The 24,332-nt window shown below is 42.8% G+C and overlaps 1 protein-coding gene and 1 pseudogene across 5 annotated transcripts in view; both read right to left on the bottom strand.

Moving 5' to 3' along the window:
- STON2 (stonin 2) overlaps positions 1-24,332 on the bottom strand; it is a 169,257-nt gene that overhangs the window by 49,145 nt on the left and 95,780 nt on the right. The window lies entirely within an intron of this gene.
- LOC101021142 lies at positions 17,649-19,732 on the bottom strand (annotated as a pseudogene). Its single transcript, XR_161352.5, has 2 exons — positions 19,203-19,732; positions 17,649-18,715 (listed from the first exon to the last, which is right to left on the bottom strand). The product of XR_161352.5 is annotated as a 40S ribosomal protein S24 pseudogene (transcript).

The following is a 24,332-nucleotide window of genomic DNA, read 5'->3' as shown; positions in this document are numbered from 1 at the left end:
CCTCCCACCTCAGCCTCCCAAAGTGTTAGGATTACAGGTGTGAGCCACCAGGCCTGGCCTAACACCTCCATTTTGCATTCTTGGTTAACTTTTCCTTCTCAGTAAACAACGAAGATACAGAGTTGGTTAGAAGAATGGTAAATGCAGAGGAAAACCTACATTCTGGTCCATTCTGGCATCTCCAAATTTAGAAGTGAACACAGGCAAGAGTTTTTACTATCACTCTATTTGCTAAGCAGTAATAGTAAGAGAAAGTTTGTGAAATGTTGCCAGGGTTACATCTCAGAAGAGAGGCCTCGTTTAGAAGACAGAAAAAGATGCTACCGACTACAGATGAAACCTTAATTCCTTCCTCATTCAACACCTCTTCAAGGGACAAAAGACTGGAAATGTCCCTCCAATAAAAACAAGATCTCTCTCTGCCTTTCCATGATTCTTAGCCCCTGTTTTGTGCTGTCTCTTTGTCTCCAAAAACAATCTGCTTTATTGAAACATCACAGAAAAAACAGTTGTCCCCCCAGACAATGAAGTTGCCTGCATGCAGGCATTTCCAATGTAGGCAGGCGACAATACTGGCAGAATTCTCAACCTGTTGCTATAGTAGCAGAAAGAATGTGATTCCAGCAGCTCTGCTGAGATCCATATCCAAATCCCTCCTGCTCCTGCAGAGAACATTAACCCTTCACTGTCCTTCCTCAGGGGCAGAAACACCTGGGAGGAATCCCAAATTTTTCTTATGAGCTGGGTGCTGTAGTCTTAGCATTTGCTCATTCACTCTTTCAGTACCTACTTAGGCTCTATTATGCTGGCTCCCAGGTTTTAAGTGGCAAATAGGGCAGACATGGCCCTTGGCATTGAGCAAGAAGAGGAGGAGGATATGAAATTATTGCTCAAATAACAATATATTATGTAGCATCTGTGTATACGGGAGACACATGAGATTTACAGCAAAAACATCACCAGAAAGGTGACAACCTATCCAAGATAACCAGCTTATCTATGAGTTGTAGCAGACCCTATATATTCTGGGCCATTACAATTATTTGATTGTTCGCATGTGTTAATTGGAGAAAAATACCATTAGAAATAGAAATGCCTGCTCCAATCATATCATGTCTCCTACAAAACATTAGTTAAAACACGTTGTTTAACTACACCAATTTTTTCACATAAAACAGAAATAGTATAATCTGTCAGGGAACCACTGCTGAACATGAGGTTATGATCCCTCATTTATAGTCACCAGGCAACAGAAATGGCAGGTGAGGGCTCAGAAAACATGTAAAAGCAGCACAGTCACAAAGACCCTGTGAGAACTTCTAAACAGTCTCCTCACAGTCTATTTCTGTGGTCAGGGCAGTAATGAAGAAACACCAGGAAATGCAATTTAGGAGTGACCTATAATCCAGCTTACTTTCTCTAACACTGTGGTATGGAAATCTCATATTGTCAAACACCTTCCTGCTAGATTTCCTTTTTTCCCATGGAGCACAAATAGTAAGGAGGCGGGGTTTCTTAGGAAGATCAACTCAGTAAGTAATGCTTGTTTTGGGAAACAAGGTACTATCAGCAGATTGCCAAGAAAAAGCTGAAAAAACAAGAAGACAGGTGTCTAATCTCAACTGGCCATTAGATGTCATCTCAGGAAGGTTACATTATCCTTTGTACTTCAGTTTCCTCACAGGTAAATTTGATACACCATAGTGTTAGTTCATTTTGCATTGCTACAAAGGAAGACCTGATACTGGGTAATTTATAAAGCAAAGAGGTTTGGCCAGGCGTGGTGGCTCACGCCTGTAATCCCAGCATTTGGGAGGCCAAGGAGGGCAAATCACGAGGTCAGGAGATCCAGACCATCCTGGCTAACACCGTGAAACCCCGTCTCTACTAAAAATACAAAAAATTAGCTGGGCGTGATGGCAGGTGCCTGTAGTCCCAGCTACTCCTCGGGAAGCTGACGCAGGAGAATGGCGTGAACCCGGGAGGCAGAAGTTGAAGTGCCTGAGATTGCGCAACTGCACTCCAGCTGGGCGATAGAGCAAGACTCCGTCTCAAAAAAAAAAAAAGAAAGAAACGAGGTTTATTTGGGCTCATGGTTGTGCAGACTGTACAAGCAGCACAGCAGCAGCATCTGCTTTGGGTGAAGCCTCAGAAGGCTTTTACTCATGGCGGAAGGTGAAGGGGGAGGAGGCAAGTCACATGGCAAGAGAAAGAGCAAGAGAGATGCTAGGCTCTTTTAAACAACCAGGTCTTGAGTGAACAAATAGATGGAGCACACACTCATTAACACAGAGAGGGCGCCAAGGCATTCATGAGGGATCTGCCCCCAGGACCCAAACCTCCCACCAGGCCCCACCTCCAAAATAGGGGATCACATTTCAACATGAGAATTGGAGGGGACAAATATACAAACCAAACTAGCCACATACATTGAAAGGCACAGAATGATCAATAGCAAAGCCTATAAATTGGTGGCCTAAAATAAAGTGCTTTATTCTTCTTCTTAGTGACACCATAAAACATAATTTCTGCCCTGGAGAATATCTGAGAATCTCAATCATATGTGACAACACTGGTTTTCCTGTCTCAGTGAGAGAGGCTTAGGCACAAGCCTTTCACAAAATAAATCAGGGAAAGATGTGCCCTCAGGAAGGGACAGTCTTACCCAAATCTCTTTTAACCACTTCAAAGTTGGGCTTGGCTATGGGGAAAGGTCCCAGTGTTCAGAGTAGATGGCAACTCATACCTTTTCACCTGAGAAAAAGGGGATGACAATAAAGGGATATCATGTGATCTAAAGTAATGGCACTACCCACATAATATCCCTCCTGGAACTGGGAAGTGGATAACCAGACACAATAACCCATAATCTTCACATTTTAGAGGATACAGTGGGAATGGAAACGGAGGCATTCTATAGGAATTCCAATGCCATCTCTGTAGCTATCAAGTTTGAGATATCTTCAGCAGTTTCCTTCTCTTTTTTTATTTATTTTGGGGTTGTGTTTTTGAGGCAGAGTCTCGCTCTGTTGCCCAGGCTAGAGTGTAGTGGTGCAACCTCGGCTCACTGCAACCTCCACCTCCTGGGTTCAAGCGATTCTCCTGCCTTAGCCTCCCAAGTAGCTAGGATTACAGACACGCACCACCATGCCTGGCTAATTTTTGTATTTTCAGTAGAGACAGGGTTTCACCAGTTGGCCAGGCTAGTCTCGAACTTCTGACTTCAAGTGATCTGCCCGCCTCGGCCACTCAAAGTTCTGGGATTACAGGCGTGAGTCACTGCATATGGCAGGAGTTTCTTTCCCTTCAAAATTCCATTAGAGAGATCATAGCAGCTATGAGTCCCCTGCTTACTTCCACATCACGAGGAGCAGAAGATGGCTCCAGAGGACGCATACTTCTCCGCCTCTGGGTTATTCTAGGGTCCAGCTAGGACTTCAGGAGCCTTCCAAAGCAGGAAAAAATGCAACTCCCTCCTCATACGCCATTTTCCCACTGGGGAAGAGTATTTTAACGGCTCTATTTCTTCACTCTTCTCCATATCCATGCCCTTTGCAACAAGTATTTGAAGGTTCTCACACTAAAAAAGTGAAAAAGGCCAGATCTGGTAGCTCACACTTGTAATTCCAGTACTTTGAAAGGCCGAGGCGGGCAGATCACTTGAGGTCAGAAGTTTGAGACCAGCCTGGTCAACATGGTGAAACCCCATCTCCAGTGAAAATACAAAAATTAGTTGGGTGTGATGGTCGGTGCCTGTAATCCCAGCTACTCGGGGGTCTGAGGCACAGTAATCACTTGAACCTGGGAGATGGAACCTGAGACTGCGCCATTACACTTCATCCTGGGTGACAGAGTGAGACTCTATCTCAAAAAATATAATACAAAATTAAAGCAAATTAAAAAGTGAAATACATTTCCCTACCCTTTGACACTGTGCTTGGTCATGTGATTTTCCTTGACCAATAGGATGCTAACAGATTAATGACATTATCAGAAGCTTAAAATGAGCTTGCACACTGTGGCTTGTACCCCCATCTCTGCTATCTCCACGAGAATAATATGCTAAAGCTAGCAGCTGGTGCCAAGAGAAGGATGAGAGAGATACGTGGTAGAAAGCTACCCGCCTCTGAGCCCAGCCTAGAATCAGCCGATTGCCCCCCTCAAACTACAGACACAGGGGTTAGGAAATGCACACTGTTGAATAAAACAGATTTTCTGGTTGTTTGTAATGCAGCATCACTGTAAGCACCAACTGGTACATACACCATAGTAAAACTTCACCTGAAATTTATGGTTAAAATACTGCTTGCTTTGTTTTCTTGATACATTACAAGTAATTTATACCTGATTTTTTTTTATTAGACTCTAAGATCCTCAAAGCAAGGTCCTATTACATTCCCAGTGTCCAGGATTTATTCATGAGTCTGCATCGTGTTCTAAACCCCAGGCAGATACAATGGTAAACAATATACATTCTAGCCATCAATCTGCAACTGTAGATTTTTCCCATCTAGCATCTGGGTTAGTTTGCTTTTGGCCACAGGTGATCATAAAGTTTACTTTTGCAGCTAGAAGTATATCAGGTCAGTAATGAACTCTGAACCACCTGAGTGTTATTTGCTTAAGTATAGATGAACTGGAATCACTGCATCTTTCAGTAATGGAAGGGACTGACAAGACCATTGAATTATTGGGTTTTAATCCTGGCCAATTACCAGAGCTTTAAAAATTACAGGTCCCGAATCTTCATCTACAAATATTTGATTGAATCCTCTAGTACAAGGCCTAGGCATCTGTGTTAAAAATGTCTCAGAGTAATGCTGACAATCGCAAGAATTGAGGGCCCACCACCCCCATTTAGTAGAACCCCTCCATCCAATGATTGAATGTCTTCTACTGAGTTGAACTAAGGGTTTATAATGACATTAATAAACCCCACAAGGGGACCATGTCCAGGGAACTACATGTATCAGTTGGCTATGTTAGTATAACAAACCATTCCAAAACTCAGTAGCTTAAAACAATAAGCATTTATTATTGCTTATGAGTCTATGGATCTGGATGGATTTGTCTGATCTCTGCTGGGCCCACTGAAGTGTCTGACGTTAGCTGGCTGGTCTAGAATTGCCTCACTCACGTGGCCAGTGTAAGGTCACTGTCACCTGCGGTGATGGGGTCTCTGGGCCACAGCAAGCAAAACCATGAATGTCTGTCTACATTCCAAGAGAAGCCAGATTCTAGGAGAGCAAGCAGAAGTGTGTGAGTGAGCCTCTTAAGACCGTGGCTTGGGACCTGGGCTTAGAACTGACATACCCATACACCTTCACTTCTACGAATTCTGTTGGCCAAAGTAAGTAATAAGGCTAAGCCCACATTCAGGGGCTAGGGAAAGAGACTCCACCTCTTGATAATAGGAGCTACGAAGTCCTTTCTCAAGGAAATAGATTTAAAGAGAAGAATATTTGTGACCATTTTTATAATTAATCCATGACACAGCATAACATGGGAGAGAAATAGCACTTCCAGCCAAATGTGATTTCTAAGTGAGGGCTGAAGTTTTCACCCCATCTCAAAAATTACGAAGTCCACAGGTTAAAGCTTCATCTTACATTCATTATTTCTACTCCTGCCTGCACACACACACATCTCACTTAGTTCTCAAGATCTCAGTCTGAAACTAAAGCAAAAGCAATCTATTTACTCTCAGCACTATTTTGTATTATCCTTTGGGGTTACGAAGACTGGATAACACACCCCTCTTATGAGGATGTGTTCAGGACAGGTCTCTGTGATGTCTCTTCCTGGCTTAGGATGTGCCTACAGATGAAATGTGACAGTGATCATCAGAGCCACACCCTCTAAAGGACCCCAGAGCATTAGCATGAGGAGCACCAAAGCATAAGAAAAAACATTACAGGAAAAGATAACACACAAGACCAGCAAATAACCCCAAGGAGCAGGAAACTGGAGCTCCTTGAAGACTACAGGCTGACGCTAATTAGATTTTATTCACCAGCTGTTTTCTAGGCCCTCTTCACTCTACCGCCCTTCTTTACTTACCCTTGCCAGACTGTGATCACTTAGAAAATGCACTCACATTGCAGGGCCTGAATCCACAACTATTTTCCCTGATCCAAGCTCCAAGATGCATGCAGCCTGTCTAGGATGTCGCAGCAGTTATTCTAGCATCTCTACAGCTAAGGTGCTGCTTTCTATTTTTCAGAAAAATCACCATGACCTTCTGGATAGCTCCACTCAAATTCTTTAAATGTTTACGTGTGGGCCAGGCATGGTGGCTCATGCCTGGCCACCATGTACTTTGGGAGGCCAAGGCAAAAGGATCACTTGAGCCCAGGAGTTCAAGAGCAGCCTAGGCAACAAAGTGAGAGCCTGTTTCTACTTTATTTAAAAAAAAAAAAAAAAAAAAAAAAAAAAGAATTCCAGAAACCAGAAAACACAGGATAGTAGAGTGGTGGCCACAGCTGGGTATTGTCTGAAGGCTTTTTGGAGGTGATTCAGCAACTGGTAAGGAGAAAGTACATGTTGCTCAAAGGCAAGGCTATCTCAAGTCCATAGTTAGGTGCCTCTTTATAGATACAGTTTTCAATCTGCTTGGTAGGATCACTGCTTAAAGGACTAAGCAACAGTAGATGAAAAACACAATGAAATCAAAAGAAATGCTAAATTCACCATACGGTTGCCTTGAAAAGCCAAATTCAAGCAGATATTGCATTCAATGTGCTTCATGAAGAAACTCCAGGAAGTTCTAAAAACATACCAAACAGGCCACGAATGGGAGTGTATGGCAGAAGCACCTGAATGTGTTCAGAGTTCTGAGCTAAGGATTCTGGGAGCAACCAGGATAAGGATAAGGATAACCATTCCTTATCCATGAGGAACATCTGAAGCCCCCATCCCATCCCATGGAACCTGGACCATACAGCAGATCAAGGCCTTTTGATTTGGGTCAAATGAAGGTTGCCAGGTGGAGGTTAGGGGGCGGGGGTTAAGTGAAAATGCTATATAAACTGCATGTTTTTGCTTTTCGTAAGTGGTTGTGGTTTTCCTGTTCAGCCTGCTGCGACTGGACCGTCCCTCTACGTAAGTCACCCCTAATAAAAACCTGTCATGTTTGCTGGCCCTGGGTCTCTTCTTCCACCTCTTGAATTGGTGCCATCCCTACTGAAGTTAACAGGGGCCTGGCACTACATGGAGGAAATGTTGCCAACACTCTCCTAACCTGTATTCTATTCCTGAGCACTGATTCTGGGAGAGAAGCACGTTTGGGGTGGTGATGGTTTTGTACCGTAATGTGTAGTATCCAATGTACAAATGCCTATGAGAGTCAGGATGGCTATCAGTGCCGTTAACTGCATGGGCGACTTAGAGTGGCTTCTGTTTGTTTTTTAATCATAACTGAAAAGTCATAAATTGGAACCAGCAGTCTCTAGGCAAAATCATCATCATGGCTCCGACCCCCCACTTCTTGCTCACTTGGCCTCCAAATAAGTGGCATTCTTGGATTGTCTTCTAATGAGCTGGCTGATGGGGCTGCAAGCAATCTATGCTTTCGATTAATCAGCCAAGGGGAAACTAGAGCCGCAAAAAAAACAAACTCCTGGCATTATCACCACAGGAACACTGGGCATGACAATGATGAAGTATTGCTGATTTACCTCCAGCAAAAGACACACTGCACTTTCCTGGAACTTAGAAGAGGGGCATTCACCCTAAGAGAGAACTTTTCACCCTACCTGTGACCCTCCCCACTCATACCCTCACTCACAGCCGACTTCATAGATTTCTTATATGCCAGAAAGTTCAGATGTGCCATCTTGCTACACTGTGTTTCAGGGTGATTCGCTGCAGCTCTAGAAACCTAGACATGTTAAGCATAGGCTGCTCCGTACAGGGAATCCTGAAGTTGCCTGCACAGAGTTGCCTAAAACAAACCTGTGCTGCATATTCAGAGTCATCTGGCACAGGTCAAACCTTCACAGGTGTCATGGCAGTACCTCTGGTTTGGGCAATTTCTATTGCATTTCCCATACTGCTCTCCTATAAAACCCCTTAGCTCAGCATCCTCACACTCTGATATAAACACAATGTAATTCCTCAAATTAACTTTACATGTAGCCTCGTCTTTCCTACATTTTTATGAATATCTTGCCAGGTATTAAGTTTGGGCTAGGCCAGGAACCAGAGGCAGCAACTTTATTCCTTCACATGTCAGTGCAATCAACGGCTTGTGTTTAGAATAAATATTTGAGACACAGAAGCCTGTTAACAATACAGTGCTTGATTACTTTGAATTACTCTCTCACCCACAGCAACTGAGGGAGAGGGCCTTGGCACCAGCTCCCTGCACAAAACCTGCTTCCCAGCCTCCACCATTTGCCTCCCGACCATTCTCTCAAAGAATTCTTGACACACTATACAAAGATCTCAGTTTTCTCCCTTAAATGCCACCCAAATTCCACATTGAACACAGACTTTTTTCTTCCCATAGCAAGAGAGATTTAATTCAATATCTTCATGTTCACAAATATTTAATTGGACTTACCTTGTAACTCTTTTCCTCAAACCCCACCTTGCATCTTTCGTTCAACACTTAACTCCTTTAAATAAAGGGCCTTTTTTGTTTGTTTGTTTGAGACAAAACATCATCTTGGTCTATTACAAAGCTATCGTGACACTTCAGCTTCATTTCCATTAGTCAGAGGTGCCTATCTACTAAAATGTCCACAATCCTTCGCACTTTTTCTTCCTCAAAACCTATTTGGTAAGCAATATGGTGTTTTGTTTTGTTTTGTTTTTCTACAGTGCCAAAAGGGTACGCTGTACTAACTAGAGGTAATTAGTATGTTAAGTTTTCTTCCAAGGCCAGGCTATCGGGTTACAGCTTTCTAATAAACCCTCCTGCGAAAAGACATTTCTTTGTCTTGGGACCACCGAGAACTCACCAAACAAAACACCTTCAATTGTCTCAGAAACTCTGCCATCTAAACACAATCAAAAAGAAAAGCCAACACCAAAGCAAATAAAATGAATGAAGTGTTCCTGCTGCGGGCAGCCCTTACCATTGGGCGCAGAGGCCCCCTCCGGACCCTCGGCGGGGTTCTGGTTCCTCCTGGGCTGGGGTGAGGGTGGTGAGGGGTCCAGGCGGTGGGTGTGGGTGGAGGTATGCTCCGAGCATGCTTGAACAGGACTCACTGCCGTCTGCCTGCCTGTCTGCCACTCGGTCCTCTTGTCTGGGTGGGAAGGGCCAAGATGAAAAAAAAAATGTGCAGGTTACTCACTGGCCTTCTCGGGCAGGCAGACACACCCAGGAGGAGGGAGAGGCCAGGCGCAGACAGGAGACTCTTCAGAGGCTGAGCCTGAGATCTCCCTTCTGATTTCCTTTTGTGATTACTTCCTGAACTTTAAGCTCAGTCTGCATGGGCATGGGTACTTACAGAGGCAAATAACACTTGGGTAATTAGATTCTAAGGGCTTAATGCAAAGGTTACTTCGAAAGGCAGTGCTTCAGCACACATCCTTTTGCATTTCACTCTGAAATTTGTTTCCTCTGAGTTGGAGTGTTAACACTGGCATAGGAAATGAGAGTGAAGGGTTACTCTGGGGCAGGAGTCCTAAAGAGCCTGGAGCAAGCAAACCTGGATGTGATTTAAACAATGAGTTTCTGGAGTCTCACTTTTAGATTGAATTTTAGAGAAACAGGATTCTCAACAGTCTCCCAGTGCCTATGGACTTTGCCTTGTCCAAGAGGCACATTCTTGAAGTAGGTATCTATAAACCAAGATGTTAGAAATGGATTCACATTGTAAATGCAAGAATTTGTTATTTGATAGCCTGACCTCTGATTAATCCTGAAATGAAGCCTTTCACAAATGGATACTAAGTTGTTGGTTTGGGAGGAAGCATGGGTGTTCATAAACAAAGGCATGGCAGTAATACAGCCTAGCAAGATGGAGCAGAGGGTGAAGGAACAGGTACTTGCCTCAATCAACCCTGAAAATGCACTTCCAAAGGAGGATAACTGTTCCTCTTTCACACGTGAGCACACTGAGACCCAGAGGTTAGGGAACTTGGCTCATGCTGGGCCAGCTAGTGAATGGGAGACCCTGGATTTGGACCCAGGTTTGCCTGAACCCAAGACCTGGTATCCTCCCACCACACAGCCAGGAATGCCTTTCACCACTCCAGCACTCACCCTTCCTCCACCTGCAGCTGACCTAAGGCTAGATACCTTTCCTTAAACTTTTATAACTTTTCCAAAACTGATATGCCATGAAACGTAATTCCGTGGGTTTTTAATAAGTGCAATAAAAGTGGAAAAATGTACTATGTAGGTTTCTCTACTGTCGCTTCTCATCGCCTTTCGTATGCTAATATATACACTGTGACTCTCCAAGTTCGGGACCTACAGTGTGCTACGTTCCCCTTTCCAAAGGCAAGGGATCTTCTGAGTTTGGGAAACAGTATTATAGAGATGTGTTGTTCTTTTCTCCTCTTTTTTTTTTTTTTGAACTTATAAAAAAATTCATTATAAAAAACTTCAAACAGTATATAAGGGCATAAAATAAAAAGTAAAAAATTCTCTGTTATTCTTAACAATCAGTCCCATTCCCTAGAGGTAACCACTGTTAGCAATTTCTTAGGTGTCTGATTCAGAAATGTTTATATATATAAAGCATATATGACTATCCTCTTAAAAACAACATAACTGGGATTAAAGGATACCGTGATGTGTTATTTGGCACTTAAAAAAAACTTAATGATACATTTGAGATTTTCCATATCAGCATATAGAATTGCTTGGGCAAGTTAGAGTCAAGTTAGAAAAGTAAAAGTTAGGTCTAAAATATTGGATTACCACTTTATAGAAGCGTCCACAACATGGGCCACAGTACGCACAGAGGGGCAGACTGAGAAGGGAGAAAGAAGGGGGACTCACACCCCTTTAAACATGATTACAGTTGAATAGATACTACACGTTTTACTCTATGGGTTTTAAAAAAAAAGTGACAGAGAAACGAATTTCTTCCCTCTCCCAGCTCTGACTGTCACCCCAATGTATTAAATGAATAAAGCCTTACCCTCGACAACCCCAGCAATCAGTTGCTACTATTATCCTCATTTTACAGATTGAGAGAGCCATCTCAGAGTATGTACCCAGCACATAAGAAGGGCAAAATAAATGCTTGACATTTTATTAATGAAGCAAACATGACACTGGCCACCCTGATTTTTGCCACACTGTGTTCCTAAAAGCCACACTATAAAGTGGATCCTATTGTCCCTTAGGAACAATGTTGTAATTGCAGGTTGTGTTCCAAGACTTCACGTTGTTTTCCTATAAATTCAAGACATAATCAACAAACTCTTGTAAAAATAGAGATACAACAATAAATCTCATAATCGTGTAAAATAGTAAAATGATGTTCCATGACTCAGATTTTGTGAGATTGGCTCATACAACCCCTCCTTTTTACCGATGATGGAAAGAACATCCAGAAGATTGTGTGGATCTTCTCTAAAAGTATGTATCTTGTTACACTGTCTCAGTAATGAAACAATTTTAAAATGTGTCCACATTTGAAACCTGCATTACACAAGGAACTCCTCATACTCTACAGTGTACATACAAACATGTTGTATCACAAATTTGACACAATATTAATATACAAGTTAGAACAGGCATTACTCATTTAACTAGAAACAGCTGACCCTGCCTGCCTCTTTAGAATTAAAAGGTCATTTGAGGAATGATTTGACTGACTCATTTCTTAGAAAAACTGTCGAGGGATAATGCAAATCAATACTTTCCTATTTTCTCAGTATATTTTTCTGTATAAACCAGAGGCTTTCAACAGCATTCCATGGGTTTTATCCCTGCACACAGTTGCAGAAGTGTCTTCATAGCTTGAGATATTACTCGGGACCTTAGCTTGATTTGGGATGTAGAGCTTTGACCTGATCCTCCTGTCCTCCTGCCAATTCTTTCTTTTTTATTCCTCCCCACCCATTGTCCTAAGTGAGGAAGCCAACTTGGCAAAACCCCGTCTCTACTAACAATACAAAAATTAACCAGGCATGGTGGCATGCACCTGTAATCCCAGCTACTTGGGAGGCTGAGGCACGAGAATTGCTTGAACCTGAGAGACGGAGGCTGCAGTCAGCCGAGATTGCACCACTACACTCCAGCCTGAGCAACAGAGCGAGACTCCATCTCAGAATAAAATAAAATGTGAATTATAATGATTTAATATTATCCAGTATCCAGACAGTATCAAATTCCTCTAAATATATCAAATATTTTTTTTATACTTTGTTCAAGTCAATACTGCAATTGGTTCATAGGTGTTGCCGTTTTATCTAAACATTCTTTTTCCATCTTTATTTTTTCCTTGCAATTTATTTGTTGAAGAACCTGGTTCTTTGCCAGAAAATGTCTCACAATCTACATTTTGATCACGGTATGATTTAACATGTCCCTCTCCCTTTGGAATTTATAGTTAAGATTTTAGAAACTTGATCGCATTTAGATTTGATTTTTGGACAGACTAGCTAGTTGAAAGGCAGTCTTAAGTGCTTCCATCAAGAGGCAACTGGCGTTTGATAAGTTCTGGTATTTGTGCACTTAGCAGCCACCGAAAATCAATGGCTTGGTATTATTTCCTAGGGACTGAAAAATGATTTTCTTCCATTTCTTCCTCATTTATTAACTGGGATGCTATTAATACTAAGGTTTATACTTATCTAAAATGAAAGCATACATTTCCCATTTCTGTTTTGGCCATGATATGTTAGACAGCATATATTTTTTCAACCTACATATTTCATTAAAATCTATTTTACTGAGATTATTTGCTTTAATAAATAACTACTCAGATTTCTGTAAAACAACAACAACTGGAAAACACCATTCAGAAACCTTCAAAGAGTGGTGAAGGACTGGTCCACAGCACACCACTCAAGTTCAAACCTAATTTTGTCACTTGTGAGCTCTAAGACTTAGGTCAAAGCTTTTCATCTTCTCACCCTGTTTTTTTCATCTATAACATGGAGATAATAAAGCCTACATTATAGTTTTTACGAGAATTCATGATAAAGTATGCAAAGAGTATGTTTCAGTGTCTGACAAATAGTAGATACTCAGTAAGTTGTAATCACTACTAGTTTCATCATGGTTTTCCCCCACACCAAGCACAGTGTCTGGCAAACTGCAGCTGCTCAATCAATATCAAGTGAACAACTTCAGGGATGATTGGCTGTACTTTGTCTCCAGCTGATGGTGGCTTTAATAGTTCAAGATACTGGGAATATAGAAGTGAACAAAACAAAATCTCCATTCATGTACTCACATTTAATTGGCTGTAGGAATGGAAAAGGGCATGATTTGCTCCCAGGTTCATTTATCCCAGTCAGCTATTTTGAAAATAAGTACTACTGGTAAGCCACGGTTGAGGAACATTTTACTTCTACTCTTTAAAAACTTCTCTTTTGGGGAAATTCCTGGGAAGAAAGCATCATTACTCAGATATTAAAAATATCTTACCGTATGTTCCCCACATGGGCTTCAGTATACTAAACGTACCTCAGTGCCTTGAACTATATCTACAGAGAGGTAAGAAGACATCAGTTTTCTCCAAAAGAAAGATGTACCAGCATTGCTATCACCTTGACTTGGCCTGAGGTGCTTTGAGGGTTCACTCGGTGTACTGAGTTAAACTGTGTCCGTTGGAAAACAGGCTGATGTCTGCTACAGTCTGGATGTTTGTCCTCTCCAAATCTCATACTGAAATTGGATCCCCAGTGCTGAAGGGGGGTGGCTAATGGGAGATGTATGGGTAATGGGGCGGATGCCTCATGAATAGATCAATGCCCTCCAGGGGGCAAGTGAGTTTTCATTCTATTAGTTCCCACCAGAGCTGTCTGTCAAGAAAAGCCCGGCACCTCCCCTCTCACTCTCTCACAGCCTCTCTCACCATGTGACTTTTGCGCATGCCAGCTTCCCTTGTGCTTCCTACCATAAGTGGAAGCAGCCTGAGGCCCTCAACAGATGCAGATGCCAGCACCATGCTTCTTGTACAACCTGAAGAACCATGAGCCAAATATCTTTTTCTTTATAAATTAACACAAAATGGACTATGATGTCAAAGTCCTACTTCCCAGAACCTATGAATGTGACTTCATTTGGAAATAGGGTGTTTACAGATGTAATCAAGTGAAGATGAGGTCATATTGGATTAGGGTGAACCCTAAATCCAGCCACTGGTGTCGTTATAAGAAGAGACATAAAGACACAGGGGAAAACATCATGGGAAGATGGAGACAGAGACTGGAGTTACGCTGCCACAAGCCAAGGAAAGCCAAGGACTGCCAGCAACTAGGAGAAAGCCCACTGGCATGTTGACTTTGGATTTCTAGCCTCCAAGACTGTGAGAGAATACATTTCTGTTGTTTTCAGTCATCCAGTTTGTGGTAATTTGTGACAGCAGCCCTAGGAAACTAAAACATACAGTGAACTCAGACCAAAAGTATGGATCAACCAGCCTACCTACGGCTTAAACCGTTTAGTGGGAAAGACAGAGAAGGGGTGGGGGAAATCCTAGACAGGAGAACCTGAGTCAGCTTTAATTTGTCTTAGACCAGCTGGGCCCACAGCCGACTCTTCAAAGCTGCACAAGTACCAACAGGTAAGCCTGCTTTACCTGAAAATCAGGCGGGCAGAAACCACAGGACTTGTTGGCGCTGATATGTTAGGAATGAAAATGCCCTTTGTAGGGTAAGGGTAATCTTCCCCACAGGAGGGAGAGGGGGATATTAACACCATCCCATGTTGGGGGAGAAGTACTTTATCCTAGGTATCCACCTGTCTATCCTGTCGTATCTCAGGGAGGCTCTATGGCCTAATAAAAACATCTATACACTCTGACGTGGGATGCTCCTTAGCACTCCCCTGGTTATTCAACCACGCCAAGCCTCAGCATACCACCACCTCCTCTGGGCACCGTGAGAAGAATTCAATGCAGTAAGGCAGTGGAGAACCTGGCATGTGAGAGGTGCTGGTCTAGCACCCTTTACAAAGCCATATCTGGATACTTGTGATGGTAAACAGTCACGGTGGCCACTCACAAACACTCCCCTTGTGTGCTAGGCACTGAGCTGGACACTGTAGAGACTCAGTTATGGTCTTTGAAAAATGAACTGTGTAAGGGCTTTAGGATTTAGAGATGGTGTCTTTTTTCTTTCTTAAAATTTCATTTACATGATGGTAGTGTTTTATAATAAAATGTCTTAAAATTCTCATCTAATATTTTTAAAAAGAAGTGGGAAAAGCTGTCACATATTTATTAAAAATGTATTTTTTACAACATGGCTCAATTGTTCAGCAAGGCACAGCTGAATCTTGCCAAAGCACTAAGAGAGCCAGTGTCCACCCTCAAATTTCCCCTCACCCACAATGCACTCCAACACTGTCAGTAGCACATGATTTAGCACTTAATTGGTGGCTAATTATTGCAGGTGTGCTAGTTTTATTTTCCTAGCTTAGCTCCCTCAGGGCAAAAATTACCTCCTTTCACACCATCTATTAGCACCTACTCAGAAGTCCTGCATGACCAAGGATTAGCTGGCCTTACAGTCAGGACTATGCAACAGACTTCTCTCTACCTTTCTGGAGAACGAGCCATAACAAGCTGCTTAGTGATTAAGTTAGAGAAAGAAACGAAGCAGAAGAGACTATGACTAAGAGCTGTGCTCACATTTGGGGTCTGCTAAATAATTTCCCATGGTCCACTCTGAAATGGCACCACCAAAACCATGGGGCAAAACATGCAGGTGGTACTCAGCGATCCAGCTATGGGTCAAAAGCACCTGAGAAACCAGTGTATATGTGTGCAGGCTTGTGTGTGCACGTGCAGCGGCATGTGTACATACCTCAAGGCTAAAGCAATTCAAGCTTTTCTCTTCCTGAGATAAAAAACCACCCTTTCTCAGTGACTGCTAGACTGTATTATTTCTTTATGACTGCCACAGATGCTTTGGGTACTTGCTGGAAGCAAGAAAGAGACTTTAGCCCCATGTGTCTTTGGAAACTGTGGATAGAAGAATTCTGCACCAGACACTGTGCTAACTTCTTTACATTTGTTCTTTTAATTATTCCACTCAGAGGTTCTAGGGGGTTGGACCAACCCCATTTCACTGGCTGGAAAACTGCCTAGAAAAGGCAGAGCCAGGACTGGATCTGATGTGTCAGTGACTCCAGCACAGACTTCTGCATGACCACAGTTCAATACTATTGGGAGGGAGGGGACAGAGCCACGAACCAGTATTAGGCAAAGTGTTGTTAGACCCTAGACATTTTCCTCCCATACCCTCATCCGCTGCCCACCAATAGAAACAATGAACTTTCACTGGAGACCCTCAAATCGCTTCACAAAGAAGGCCTCTAGGCCTAAATCCAGCCATGGATAGAGGGGGGAAAAGAGAGACCCATACTGAAGCAGTTGGACTTGGGTTAAAAGCTGCATTGTCCCTCCTCTCCATGCAGAGCAGCTAATTGAGGTTAGAGCCATAGAAACCAAACAAAAGGCTCTGAGGGGCCCACACATCCTAGCCTAACTGCTGCCAACCACTGTGGGAAGGGCCAGAGGAAGCCCTGCTAGCCCTCATTCCTCAACAGTTTAATGAAGATTTGGTCTGTCATCTTCCCAGGGAACAAACTCCTGCGTGACTGTCTGAGAGAAACTGATTTTTATTCTCAAACAAAACAGTGGATCCTCCTTTAAAGCCAGAAGTCGGCAATAAAATGGTCCATAAACATATTTATGGGGTTATAACCCCCTCAGACTAGGCACTTGGATTTCTCTCCCAGCCCCTGGGCCTGCCAAAACCAAATTCCCGGAGAAGTTCCTGGGCATCATGGCTGGGGAGCGGTGGGAAGGTCTGCAGAGGCTGGGGGCCTCCCTGAGCCGCTGCCACAGATGGGCACTTTTCGGGCCAGATCGTCCATGGTCTCTGAAAGTTATGAGGTTATTCACCCAACACCATCTATCAGCAAATGAGGATATCCAGCTTGCTTTGTACGTTCGGGATGATTCTGAAAAAAGTCACACTTGCATTTCAAAATCTCTAAGATTTTATCACATAAATGACACACAAAAAAGCAAAATTTTTTATGCATCATAAAGCAAGGATTACCTTTGAGCCGGCAAAGAAAAACCCAACCATTTTCTTTTTAGACTTATTTTACTTCTACTCTTTACAAACCTCTCTTTGGGGGATAGAAATTCCTGGGAAGAAGGCATCATTACTCAGATATTAAAAATATCTTACCGTATGTTCCCCACACGGGCTTGAGTATACTAAACCTACCTCAATGCCTTGAACTTACTGTCATCTACAACTTTTTGCCATTTCCATAGAATTAAATTGACAAGCAGACTATGTGGGACTGAGGACTTTAGCACTTTTCAAACAGGGAAGAAGTTGTCATATGAAAAAAAGGTTAGATTTGTTCTTTATGGATTCAAGACATTGTCATAATAACTATAATAATTACAATAATAATAATAAATTGTTGGAAGAGCTGACATCTATCCATTAAGCATATTTATTATATCGGTCATTATTTTAAGAGCTTTTTTTTTCCACATGAAAGTTTTTAGTTTATTAACCTTCCTGTGAAAAATCCACAATGGCCACAGATAACATCATTGCAATGCCTTTACCCCTTCAGCTGTGATCCAGTCTCCAGCTCACTGCTAGACACTTCATTTCTTTTTGGCGACACCAACATTGGCCTTTGCAGTCCCCCTGACTTTCCTCATTCTGTTCTTGTGTTCCTCTCGTTGCTTTCTTGAGGTCTTTCTCTTCTCATACAGACCATGTCTTGCAAGGCCATGTTTGGATTCATATTTCTTTGCACAATCCAAGAAATCATAAATCATGCCAAAGAAAGTTGTCTTGCCACCACCAACATGAGTTCTGAATCCAGGTACAAAGATGACATCCAGTGTGATCTTGTACATTTTGGCTAGTTTTTCCCGAATTTCTGTCTTAGGTACAGTACTGTTGCCTTCCCGGAGTGAAGGACATCAATGACCATTTGTTTCCTCTGAAGTCATCGGTTGGTCATGAACTTTCTAGTTCAGATAGTTACCATGTCATTCATGATGGCAGTCTATCCTCAGACAGTCAGGGAGTCTACTCTAAGAGCTTTAAATACATTTTTTTTTCTTTCAATCTTTTCAACAACCCTATGAAATCGTTACTGTTATGGCTCTAATTTTGCTGATGAAGAAAACAAAGCTCGGAAAAGTTAAGTATTTAGTACTGACTTAAACGGCTAGTAAGTAGGGAAGCCAGTATTCCAATAAGGCAGTTTGTTGCCACAGGACTAGTTGTTAACCGTAACATTGCATGAACATGGAATGAGCTTCCTCTCTAGAGAGCAAGTCCTTCAAGACGAGAGGCAGCCACGATGGTACAAGAACTTGAGCTTCACTTGGGATACTGGCAAGTCACCCCATCATGTCCCTGGTGACGCCGAGTTCATATTCCATTATATTAAGCTACTTGGTATCAACATGTTTTTCTAGTTTTGAACAGTTCTATAGTTATACTTTTCACTTGTGTCAGGAAGTTAGTGTGCCATTTAAGAAGCAGAAGGGAGATCAGCTTGTCATGGCAGGTGGCATTCAGATTTCTAAGGAAAACATTTAGATTTGTATACCTGTTTGGAAACTGCCTCTATTTCTTCGTAGAGGCAGGTGGTTAAATACATGCCCTTACCAAGGTTTCTGCTCTAAAGCCAAGAGGCTCATCCCTGAGGCAGATGCTACACAGCACCTGCAGCTTGCCCTACTCTTAAGCAAACCCAATGAGAATGGATGTCAGGTTCAAGCATGGCAATAAGGCCAGAAGCAATTCTGATGCTGAATGGCCAGGTAAGATTCCATTAAACCAGCCTTCTCTAAGTCACTGGGCCACCTCCAGGGCACTGGTAATTGGCCAGATCTAATACCCACCTCCGCTCTGCCAGAAGTGAGGTGCAAGAAGCACCTATAAAGAAGTGAAATATTAGATTTGTGGAAAGACTGTTCATTTTGTCTCCCTCAACTACTTTTTCCCTTTGCTTCATTTACTATTAGGATACAATTCAAGTTCCATCACATACAATGGAGCTTACTTACAACACAAAGGAAGTGGGTAATATATTTGGTTCATCATCCAGCCTTGAATCATTAAGAGGAAAGCTTGACCAATCTTCTAGAACTTCTAAAACAGTGACAGCAAGCCCCTGAAAGAACTAGAATTGTAGGCCTCACACAAGCTCTTCATATCTTTCTCTCTTTCTACTTCCAGTTCCTCTTAGCCAACTGTCTCCAAAATGCCCTTTCTGGGCACGTGGAAAGAAAGAGAGACATGTCCTTTTGCAGGGTATGAAGCACATTGGCTATTGTTACTTCTCCAAGTGAAGCTGAGCAGAAAACTACTGGCAAGTCTAAGGCAGAAATGGGGCAGAAAGAAGACTGGAAAACAGCAAGACAAGGAAAGAGAAATGTCCTATCATAGTCTGGGGTGCCATAACAGGGAGCTGGCTGCTCTTTGGACCAATGACTTGCTACCAATTTTATTTATTTAGCGAGAGTCTCATCACCCAGGCTGGAGTGCAGTGGTGTGATTTCGGCTCACTACAACCTGCATCTCCCACAAGCAATCCTCCCACCTCAGCCTCCCAAGTAGACTACAGCCACACACCACCACGCCTAGCTAATTTTTTGATGTTCTTGTTGTTATTACTGTTGTTTTTTGGGTAGAGACAGGGTTTTGCCATATTGCCCAGGCTGGTCTCAAACTCCTGGGCTCAAGTGATCTGCCTGCTTCAGCCTCCCAAAATGCTGGAATCACAGGCGTGAACCACCACACCTGGCCTACCAATTTTAAACATAAGAGTTGGCACTAAAAACGGTGACCCATTCTTTATATAAAGACTGGCCAGTGACAGTCTCAAAGACACTATTCGAGAATTAACTCTGTGGTAATGGCAAGAAAAGAAAAAAAAATGAGAAAGAACTAGAAGAAAGAAGAAAAGGTAGAGAGAAGGAGTCTCAATGTATCTTAATCATGACCCTTTCAAAAACAACCAAGTACATCCTTTCCTACCGCAAACACTTCCTGTCATTTCCATCTAATGGAATGTGCAGGGATGGTCTGAAGAGATGCATTCAACAATAAAGGAAGCTGTCGGGTAAGAATATCCAGGGTGTCACCTCTCAAGAGTCATCGTTTTTCTTTTGGTTCTGGGGACACAGCTGGACTGTCAGATACGCTGCCACAGGAAAAGGCATGCACCTACAAGGGAGACAGAGGAAAGGGCTGAAGGGAGAGACAAAGACGGAAGCTGAGAGAAGACCCAGATTTCAGAGTATCTCTATGGGTTCTATAAGTTTAATAAATAATATTCTTGGATTTACTATGGAGTCAGTCCTGCCAAAACCTACACTTGGACTTGAAACCTAATTGAAGAAAAGTCATTCAAAAATACCAAAATGAGTGAAAGCACGACCAAAAAAAATTATTTGAAGAGTAAGAATTAATGGAGCGTATTTAGGAGAGAGAGAATTTAGGAAGGGGGGAGAGAGAGAGAGACACAGCTATATACACAATATTAAGAGGAGGCATCTGAAAAGGTAACAAAAACAATGCAAGACTTCTTGTATTTTGTAGAGCTCAGCAGCACAAAGGTTGAGCGTCTGGTAGGGGCTGCTCAGGACTGAGAAATGACCGAAGGTGTACGGCGGAAGGTCAATGATCAGAATTCTAAGGCTATTCGTACAGAATGTACAGAATTCTAAGGCTAATTCTAAGGACTAAAGAAAAAACTGCCCTTGGTGTTGAGGCTGAGTCAGAAGGCAAGTGAAAGCCGGGTGCGGTGGCTCACGCCTGTAATCCCAGCACTTTGGGAGGCCGAGGCGGGCGGATCACAAGGTCAGGAGATCGAGACCACAGTGAAACCCCGTCTCTACTAAAAATACAAAAAATTAGCCGGGCGCGGTGGTGGGCGCCTGTAGTCCCAGCTACTCAGGAGGCTGAGGCAGGAGAATGGCGTGAACCAGGGAGGCGGAGCTTGCAGTGAGCCGAGATGGCGCCACTGCACTCCAGCCTGGGCCACAGCGTGAGACTCCGTCTCAAAAACAAAACAAAAAAAAAAAACAAAAAAGAAGGCAAGTGAAGCCAGGGGACTACAAAGAAAGACATTTCAGGTGAAAATGAGATCCAAAATTCAGCACGCCGTAGAAAAGCTGCTGAAAACGGGTAATTCCAATTATACCTGCCATCTATGTAACAGTCACAATTTGTAAGTTAACTTACCACTGCATACCTCATTTCATTCCTCAATAAGCTCTGTGAAGTGGTTAGGTAGGGCGGGTATCCTTGTTACCACATTCCAGGAAGAAACTAAAGCTTAGTGGGGTCGGGTGATTTCCCAGGTGTTATGGCTGCTAAGTGGGAGAGTGAGGACTCCTAGTGAGCTCTTCTGACTTCTACTCCAGTGCTTACTCCACTATACCATCACTCAGGAGTACCAGAAATATCACTAAGGGGAAGGTGGATTTGGAAAATACTTAAGTGAAGGGCCAAAGTCAGCAACGTAAAGCACATGACCTGCATGGAGGGTGGTAGAAGTGGACCCTGCTGGTCTGTGGAAAAATGTGGAACGATGACAGCTCAACATGGCATGAAAGTCACCATGGGGAAAGGAGACTATGCCAGTCCTTCCAAAGTTGAGGGAATTAGGGCCACAAGGAGAAGAAGGGAAGTCAGGCGACTTTAAGGAATTATATGGAGCACAATGTACAGGTAGAAAAGGTAGGACTATCTCCTCACCATCAACAAGGATTTGAAGGATACAAGATGGCTCAGGATTGAGTGAGTGAATGAATTAGTGGGTGAATGAATGAAAGCCAAAGACGCTGGGCAGAGAGGCTTTAACCTCAGATGAGTGATCAGCAGGAGCAGGGATGAGGATGACCATGGGTAGAGAAGAGGGTGGGAGCTACAGCAGTGACAGGAAAGGAGGTAGCTGTTGGGGAAGTTGCAGAACTTTTCCAAGGTTCTTAGTCTTAGTCCCAAGATTCTAACTGTAATAATAAATTTGAGGATGTGAAAATCACTGTGAGCTTTAGAGAAGACAATGTATACGAAAGTGTCTGGCAGTGCCTGGCAAATGGTGGGTGCTCAGCAACCTCGGATTAAAACAGAAGTTAAGTCACATGGACCCTGGGAAATGTGCTCTTCACTATTGACCTTTGTGTTTCAATCAAATATTTACTGTATACTATTATGGGTAACATGTGGGAAGTGATCTAATAATGAATCAGACATTGATATTGCTCTTACCCTCCGGGCACATCTGATACAGATTACAGTGTAATGTGGTAGTAAATTCACCTGTTCAGCAGATAATTATTGAGCATCTACTATGTGCCAGGCACCGGTGATACGCCAAGGACAACAGAAAGTCCCTGTGCACATCGAGTTCATGTGGGCACAAAGGACAATCCAAATCAGACAAATCATTTCAAGTGGGGTTAACTGCAATGGAGAAAGACAAAGGAGAGTAAAGAGGTAGAGAAGAAAGAGGGCACAGGAGACCCTATTTTACTCATGGGATGGTTGGGGAAGACCTGTAGGAGGAGGTGACAATTGAGCAGAGACATGAACGGAGTGAGGGAGTGAGCCGTACGAAGATCTTGAAGAACGACCTTCCAGACAGAGGGAACAGCAAGAGAAAAAGCCTAAGACAACAGAAAGTATGAACATGAGAATGCAGGAAGTGGTGACTGACATAGTGCAGCTGCTGAGATAGCAAAGAAGTCAGTCTTACTTTGTGGTGTCGCTTTATGTATATGGGGGTGTCACATTATGATATAATAGGAAATATAAATTAGGTACAGTGGTATGTGCCTGCAATCCCAGCTATTAGGGAGGCTGAGGTGAGAGGATCACTTGAGCCTAGGAGTTCAGGAACAGTCTGGGCAATATGGTGAGACTCCAGCATAAATTAAAAAAGAAAATAAGATTTAAAAAAAGAAGATAAAAAGAAAAAGAAAAATATGTTTGGTTTCTACCCCAGGTTCCTAAGACAGAACTCCTAAATCTCTTGTAGATACAGGTGGTAGGAGAATCTTCTGTTCTAATACTTGGTTGTTGACCCCGATTCTTGACACAGACATCTTAAGTTCCCTGGAATTTCTTGGGTGAAAGGAGCATCTTTTGTCCTAATGAGGCAACCCTTGGTGGACTTTTGAACAATGTCAGGATAGGAGCTGGTTGCCAGGGGAACCAACCATGTGATTAAAGGATTGGAACTTACAGCCTCCTCCCCAACCTAGGAAGGGGAGAGGAGCTGAAGGTTGTGTTGATCCCCAATCAATGGCAAATGATGGAATCAATCACGCCTATATAATAAAGCCTCCACAGAAAACCAAAAGGACAGGGTTCAGGGAGCTTCCAGGTAGGTGGACACACGTGAGTGTCAGAGAGGGTGTGGACGCTCTTTCCACATGTCTTGCTCTGCGTGTCTCTTCTGTCTGGCTGTTATCCTTTAAATAAATAACCAGTAAATATAAGTACAGTGTTTCTCTGAGTTCTGCGAGCTGCTCTAGCAAATTAAATTTAAAGAGGGAGTCATGAGAATCGCAGATTTATAGCTGAAGCAACTGGTATCTTAAGTGAGGGATAGTCTGTGGACTGAGTTCTCAACCTGTAGGGTCTGACACTATGTCCCGGTAGATAATGTCAGAATTGAGTTAAATTATAGAGCATTTCGCTGGTGTCTGCAGGAGAACTGGTTGTTAGCAGGAAGCAATCCTCACATATTTCGGTGACCAGAGGTGAAACATTCTGTATTGAGATTAAGAGTGAGAGAAACACTTTGGTTTTTTCCATCCTTAATGGGAGGCATAATAAGGAATCAAGGAAAACTTCCCGAAGGTGCTGGCAATTGAGCTGAACCTGGACAGAAATGCAGCATTTGGTTCCACAGCAAAGGAACACTGTAAACAAAGGCCCAAAGGAGGAAAGCAAAGAGTGTGTGTAGGGAGCAAAGAAGAGTTTGGTTTGGATAAAGAGGACATTTGATAGAGGGAAGTGGTCCAATCAGGCAGGAAAGGTGGAGGGAAGTAAGAAAGGGCAGGAGGAAAGAAAGGGTAGAAGGAAAGGAAACCTTAATTTTTGAAAATGTATTATCTACTAGGCACCTAGCTAGGTTCTTTGTCTTATTTCATTTAATAAACACAGCTACCCTAAAACATCCC

Source organism: Papio anubis, chromosome 7 (genome assembly GCF_008728515.1).
Source record: "Papio anubis isolate 15944 chromosome 7, Panubis1.0, whole genome shotgun sequence".
Lineage (NCBI taxonomy): Eukaryota > Metazoa > Chordata > Mammalia > Primates > Cercopithecidae > Papio > Papio anubis.
The sequence above is the reverse complement of the archived record's forward strand: the minus strand, read 5'-3'. Positions and strand labels throughout refer to the sequence as shown.